The 7,784-nt window shown below is 40.3% G+C and overlaps 1 pseudogene; it reads right to left on the bottom strand.

The window, feature by feature from the left end:
- Positions 1 to 1,467: 1,467 nt before the first annotated feature.
- LOC102499115 (chromobox protein homolog 3 pseudogene) lies at positions 1,468 to 2,008 on the bottom strand (annotated as a pseudogene).
- Between the last annotated feature and the right edge of the window lie 5,776 nt (positions 2,009 to 7,784).

Genomic DNA, 7,784 nt, shown 5'->3' with positions numbered 1-7,784 from the left:
ACCAGTAGCCCAAATACTGGAAAGACTGAGGCCTACATGTAAGGAACGAATTGGGGTTAAGAAAAGAAACAAGCACAATAGTTTAGATCACAAATTTGTTCACTCATTTATGCCAGCAAGGCCTAAACTGCTAACATCTTTAACCATCTGATTAAGTTTCCATGAGCCAAATCTTAGACATTTCATGAATAATGACCTCTTAGTCAATAGAGCATAAGGATCTCAACTTTTTGTAAAGGAAAAGTTCACTAGAGGATTAAAATGCCCACTTAACGTTAAGTCATTCTTAGGTAAACACTGGAATTTGTCTGTTTTGTCATATGGGAAGGGAGCTTGCTGGTAATGGTACAATTTCTACTTTCAGGAATTCTGCAAATAAACTACTGAATTTACAGGACTATCGATAGATAAAATTCTGATATGGTTGCTTTTAAGTTATCCAGTTTAGACTGCCCAATTACAAAATCATTATTTAATTTGAAAGGTTATGGCTTCAGGAAAACTTTCAATTTAATTTGGAGGAACTTATTTCTTTTTCTGAGATTGCTCAGCATGAAAGTATCTCAGACACGTGAGCTTATACACGGTTTTTACTTTGGTGAAGGTTTCAAAAACAGAAAGCCATTTACATATTATTTTATGTATACATATACAAAGATGAAAAAAAAACCCAGATTGGTGCTGAGGCATGTGTGTTAAATGCAAGGTCATGACGTTGAAACACTTCCTCAACATTTAGAAAACCTGTTCCCAAATGCAGAGGATAAAATACCATGGTATGAAATGTTCTTTTCCAATAAGGAAGCAACTACAGAAAGATTTTATTTGTTCAAAGTAACCAGTGCAATTAGGATGCAATCCTCCCAATTCCTCAATACTGCTTTCAAAACAAAAACATTAAACTTGATTTTTCCATTAGAATGCATTATTTCTCCACACCAGTAAATCAAAATCCAAGACCCAGATTATATATATATATATATACACACACACACATATATATTATATAGATATATACACACACATATATGTGTATATGTATATACATAAACATACATACATATGTATATATGTATAATGCAATTATTAATTTTTTAGAGATGTTATCTTTCTCTTTATTTATTTATGATCATCATAATCTTGTTTATATTACTTTGAATCACATATAACTTTACAGTGTATTACATTTCTTTTTCCCGGAGGAATACCATACGTATCATTCAATACAGAGACATTAAAATATCCATCGTCATCAGCCAATAGCTTTTCATTTGTTTCCAGATTATTTTATTCCAACATTTTTAAACAGTCAATCACTATTTCTCATTTTGCTTGTAAAAAGACTTTACCCAACATGAAATACTTCTCAGACCAATCCAGTTGAGAATACCATACACGTCATCATCAACAGATAATAAACCATATCTGTGTCCTACTAATGTCATGCCTCTATTTGAATGCAAATAATTATTGAGCTTCATCTCCTAGACAAGAATGCCAAGTTAGTCTCTCTTCATAAAAAGCAATTATAATTGGAGGACACTTCATATTTGCTTCTTTTGCCGGTACCAAGTCTGCCTCATCCGAATCTTTATTTCATGAGGAACGTCCGCTCCCCACTGCTGTCTGTGGCACCAGTTATCCATTCAGGGCCAAGACCTCTGGCAAAGCCTCTTGGTTTATCAGCAGAATCTTTCTTCTTCGATTTGCTATCGTCAGATTCACTGTCAGATAAAGATTTTCGCTTTGTACCATCTTTTTCTTTACCACCTTTTTGAGAATTAAGAAATGCTTCAATTAACTCCAGACAATTTAAATTTTCTTCTGGTTCCCAGGTATTGTCGGCATCTGTAAATCCCTTCCACTTCAGGAAATATTCCACCTTCCCATTCACTACGCCTCGGTCCAGTGCCTTTTCCACCACAAATTCTTCAGGCTCTGCCTCTTCAACTTTTTTACTCTTTCCATTCTGTTTCTTGCCCATTTTTTGCAATGTAGTTTTAATGGAGGCTATTTTTTATTGCAGACTTGAAGAGTTCACCGCTCTGAGCTCCTTGGGTCATGGGTCTGTGGTGTCTCAAAATCTCAGAAAATCTTTAAGGGAACTCCAAGATGACACAGATGTTGAAATTATCAAAGGAAGACTCAAAGCAACGATTATATCCATGTTTCATGAAGTTAGATAAAATACTGTTGAAATGAATGTAAAGACAAAAATCATTGGCAAAGAAATAGAGGCTGCAAAAAAGAAATAGATAGAATTACACACTGTGTGCATGCTGTAAAAAACCATGCTGTACTCCACAAAGAATGTGGAGTGCAATGATTAAATGTGAACCAGGAACCACAATAAAAAATGTTTCAAAAAGGAAATTTTAGAACTGAAAATTGCGATCACAGAAAATTTAAAAATTTGCTGGAGGGATCTAATAGACCAGACATGCCAGAGAAAAGAATTGAGAAACACAAACAAGATAAACTCAAAATAGTCTCAGTAGAGAAAAGTAGAGACCAACGTCCCTTTGAACAAAATTGTAAAAATACTCAATAAAAGATCCACTAATATACAAAAAGGTTGCTATATCATAAACAGGTAGAGTTAATTCAGGGAAGGCAAAACTTCTTTAAAAGTAGAAACCCAGCCAATGTAATACATAATATTAACAGAATAAAAAAGAAAAAAGGCATGATCACATCAGTGGCTGTGGAAAAACATTTGATAAAATTAAATCTCATTTCATGATAAAAAAAAAATTTAGCAAACTAGGAAGAGGGAGGAACTTCCTTAACCTGGAAAAGAGCATGTACCATAAAACTTGGAGCTAACATCATGCTTAATGATGGAAGACCAAGTGATTTTCCATTGTCTTAGTCTGTCAATGTTACTGTAACAGAACACCCAAGACTCATGACTTATAAAGAAAAGAAGTTTATAAAGAAAAGAAGGGTAAGACTCTGGTTTCTGGAAAGTCCAAGAGCATGGGGCCAGCACCTGGTTCTATGTCACAACATGGACCAGAGAAGTGGAAGGGGAAGTGGCTATGAGAAGGCAGACCTGGGGACAGCCACCTTGCTTTCATAACCAGCCGCTGTGGTAACTAATTAGAACTGAGCATTAGTCTATTTATTTATTTATTTATTTATTTATTTATTTATTTATTTTTGAAAAGGAAGCTCCTTTATTGAACAGTCCCTGTGTGTCACTGTCATCAGTGCCCGACGTGGACCTTCGGGCTGGAGCGCCTCCTCCCCTGCAAGCAAAAGCCGCAGGTCAGTTCTAGGACCATAAGCTAGTTTTGACTCCAAAGGGGCAGCACAAGGGAATTTGGTGTGTGAGTGGGGGGAGGTGGGTGTGAGGTGAGTCAACTGTACTGTACCCTGATTTTGGTGGTGATTATACAATTCTACGCATTTATCAACTCGCACAGCCCTGTATGACAAGAATAAAGATGTGTTTTGTTCTTTGTTAAAAAAAAATCACAAAAAATGGACTGATTTGGTTGATACTGTTCTTTACCTTCGTCCTTTGCCCTTCCTGTTTTGTCCTGGATGGACTGTGGATGTAATGGCTGGAGGTGCAGTTTTTATCTGGTGACTGGTGGGAAAGCCTGAGGATAAAATCCAGCACGTTAAGGCTTGTAGAGAGGAAATGTGGAGAGAATCAGGATCCCTTATGGCATTATCCTGGGCCATACTTCTCCTGATCAGTGATTACCAAGGCTGGGAAGTATCCACATTACATGAAAGCAATAAGGGACTCCATTGTGAGTTTAAAACAGTAATAGCAACAACTGAAAATCCTTCTGGAAGTCAGTATGTGCCAGAAATTCTAAGCAATGTCAGTGATTGAATACCCCTTTTCCCCTCAAATAAATCTCTCATTAGTCCAAGTTCTAAACTATTGCTTTGGTTAATAACTTGTATATAAATTACACTTGGTCACCTGTAGTATGTGTATGACTGAACTATATTCATTTGTTTCAAGAGTAAATGAGGGGACCAGCAGTTAGCGTAATGGCTATGTCGCTGGACTCCCATGTAGTTGACCGCGGTTTGCGTCCCGGACCTGGTGGCTTAAAACTCATGCCAGGCGCATGTGTGTGCGTGCCCAAGATCCCAAGAGGAGAATGGAGGAGAAGGGATTGCGGCGTAGCCATCTCCCCTGGGGAGTGATTTCTCGCTTTCTGTCTCTCTGTCTCTCTCTGTCTGTCTGGCGAGTGCACGCGCCCTATAGCAAAATCCTCTCAAAAAAAAAAAAAAAGAAAGAGTAAATGAGCAAGATTTCCCCTAGATCCATATTTATTTGGGCATAATTTTAAAATGATCACTCCAGCTACTCTGTTTCATTCTGTTAAATTATACTTTTATTTTTAAAGAATGATTTATTTTATTTATTATTATTATTTTAAAACTTGCAATAGTACACATGTAATCACTAGAGAGAAATACAGAGAGAGAAAGAGAGAGAGTGAGAAAGAGAGAAAGCAAGCTGCCAGGTCCAGGACTCAAACTGCGGTTGGCCATGTGGGAGTCCAGCACCTTAACCACCATGCCACCTGCTGGCCTCCATTCTATTAATTTTTAAAAATTTATTAATTGTCATTAATTAATTAATTAATTAATTTAAGTTGACCAGAGAGAGGCAATGAGAGAGAAGGAAAGAGAGAAAGCAAGCTGCCAGGTCCAGCACTCGAACCGTGGTCAGCCATGTGGGAGACCAGTCACCTTAACCACCATGCCACCTGCTGGCCCTGATTCTGTAAAATTTTAAATACAAACTTTGAAGCTCTGTGTGATCACATAAAATGACAAAATTGAAGTAACTCAAGTCTGGACTCTCTGCTTTAAAATCACCGTGCTGTCATTGTTCATTTTGAACCTATTGTTTAAATACAGAGATATGGAGTGGTATGATGCTTGGTGATGTGGACTGTGCTCAGAGCAAAACAGGATGATCTTGAGGCTTTATGAACTTTCTAGGGGTTCTCTGAATTAACTCCCATAACACACAAATGTTCATTTTAAAAACAGGTAATAAAATGTGATCACTTGAAATTTATTTCTGAAAATAATTTTGCCTTAAAGAAGAGTTTTTAAAAGTGATCCACTGTGGCTGTCACATATGCTAGCTATCCAAGGTCATTGCTCCTGACTTTGTGAAAGAAATGCACGGGAATTTGCTAAGCCACATCAAGCAGGTGTTCTGTCTCTTGTGTCTGAACTAAAGCCTATGTGATGCCCCAGTTTCTTGGCATGAATGGGGCTACAGGCCTTGGGGAAGAAAGTTAAAATAATACAAAAATAATACTCTTTAAGCGAGTCTACACCATCAACACTCCGACTACATTTGAACACATCCCTCAGCAGCTCAGGGCCCTGAGCTCTCTTGGCTGGGGCACAACTACATGCACGTATGTTCTGGTTAGTTTGTCAGTGACAATGGCGCAAACCTCCTTGAGAGGAAGGATTAAGTGGGGGACTTGAACTTTGTGATAATTAATGTTGAAACAAGTTTTCGTTTTGTTAGGAATGTTTGCTGTAGGGCATGTATACTCACTGGAGAGACAGAGAGAAAGAGGGAAAGTGAGACAGCGCTCCCCAGGGGGTATAGCCTGGCTGCAGCCCCTCCTCCGTTCTCCTCTTGGTCATACACAGGCACCCAGCATGTTTCTCATGTGGGTCTGGGACTCGAGCCATACAGTCAGGCATGTAAGATCCAGCCATCTTAACCACCATGGCAAGGGTTTGCCCTAAAACAGAATTTTAGCACGAACAAATTCAGTTAGCTTTTCAGGCGAATCGATTTTTATCTCACAGTGCTGAAAATGAATAATCTATACGAGCTGCTCCCAGGGAATGGGGCAGGTGGTCACACTGGCCTGTGCAATCCAGTGTCCGGTCAGCTGTTTGTGTCCTGGGAGGAGATGGGACATCCTGGCCATGGTCCCTGTCATCCCTCTGAGGTTGTGGTCTCCATGAAAGTCAGGCTGGTCTCTTGCTCATCCATTCTCTTTTCCTCAGTAGTACAGAAGTCTTTCTGTTGTCTTCAGTTTCAGTTACCTGTGGAGAACCGTGATCCCAAAATATTAAACAGAAAATTCCAGAATTTCATAAATACCGTGATGAAACCTTACACTTTCTGACTCTATTCCACCTGGTATATGAATCATCCCTTTGCCCAGAAAACTTCTAATGTGCATGCTATTTGCCCATCTGTCACTTAGTAGTCCTCTTGGTGATCAGAACAAAAAAAAGCATAGTTAGAGTTCAGTACCACCCAGTTTCAGGTACCCACAGGGAGTCTTAGAATGTATCCCCCATGATAAAGCGGGACTGTTGTATTCGTTGTGTTTCTTCTCTGTGTTGGGCATTATGCCAGGGACATAACAATGAGCTGATGCAGACATAGCCTCTGACTTTCAGAGGGAACAAAGCAAATATTCCCAAGAACCAGTGTATAATTATTTACTGTGTTGAGTTGAGAAGAGAAGTTATACAGACCTTAGAGAGAATACAGGCCATACCTGGCTTATTCCAGGACTGGCCTTGGCAGACAGATCTTGTCCTCTTATTCCAGAAGTCACCCCCTACCCCCCATTTTGCTTAGGGGAGTGTGAGTGGATTCTCATCCTTGAAATCATTCGTAGAGAGAAAATTAAAAAACAAAACAAAGACCAGATATTGGAGCAGTGGTTAAACATAGCACTCCGTAAGGCTGACCCATAGGAGAAGGTTCCCAGCTCACATCCAGAGACTTCCCTGAGTACTATGTACGTACACCAGGCAAGCATGTGGCTAGCTGAGGCTGGGGGTGGAACATGATGTCTAGACTCTGTGGAGGGTGTCGTCTCTTTGCTGCTTTCTCTATGTGTCTCTCTCACTCATAGAAGAAATCAACAAACGTGAAAATAAAAACACAAACAAGCCCACAACTATTCTGAATTCAAAAGAACATACATCTAATGAGTAATTCCAGGCACTAAGAGAGAGAATGGTGAGAGAGATTTTTGAGGGGAGGGAGCTTTTCCATTACTTTTCAAATAATGCCAACATTAATGCTGTTCCTGAGTAAAGAGATGCTTGTGAAATTGAGCAGTGGCACAGTGGCCCCTCTGGTTGTGGAAGGGCTGCCCGGTGGTGGAGAGCATTCCTGTAGTTTCCAGGTCCAGGAGGAAATGATAGCATTAATTCTGGGCCAGGAGAAGAATGGAAAACACTGTTCCCAGGAGTCCAGGAGCAGCCCCTGGCTTTCCTGGGAGTTTTCTTATGTTAAAATGCATTGGCTGTGAGTCAACATTTCCCTTGCAGCAGGGGGCTCTGTGCCCGAGTTCCTTGGCCTCATTTCCTTCTCAGGACCCGGATGACTGGCAGGCAGCTGTGAATGACAAGTCCCCCAAATAAGGGAGGGTTTGGCAGGAGGGAAACAGCCCTGACTTGGCAACAAAGCTCTTCGCTTTGGGGCCATGTGAATAGCATCCAGCCACATCCAGAAAAAAGCATCTCTGTTCATGTGCAGAACAGTACGCAGGTCTCGGGGAAAGCTGAGCCCATGAGAGAGGCTATCAATGCCGGGAGAGGCTCACACTGGATCTGGAGGAAGTGCCAGGCTAACCAAAGTCCCTGGATGGCTTCGAAGCATGGAATGCCAGTTCCTTATCTCTCAGGACAGGTAAAGGGCCAGGACACTACTTCATGGTCTCTCTGGACAGGGGCTTCTATGAGTTTACTTCAGCCTTTGGGCTGGAATTTGAAGAGCGGGTCCCAGTTCTAATTCTATACCAACA

This window comes from Tupaia chinensis, unplaced genomic scaffold (genome assembly GCF_000334495.1).
Source record: "Tupaia chinensis unplaced genomic scaffold, TupChi_1.0 Scaffold000119_2, whole genome shotgun sequence".
NCBI classification, from domain to species: domain Eukaryota; kingdom Metazoa; phylum Chordata; class Mammalia; order Scandentia; family Tupaiidae; genus Tupaia; species Tupaia belangeri.
Note: the sequence above shows the minus strand (reverse complement) of the source record. Positions and strands in the feature narration are given on the sequence as shown.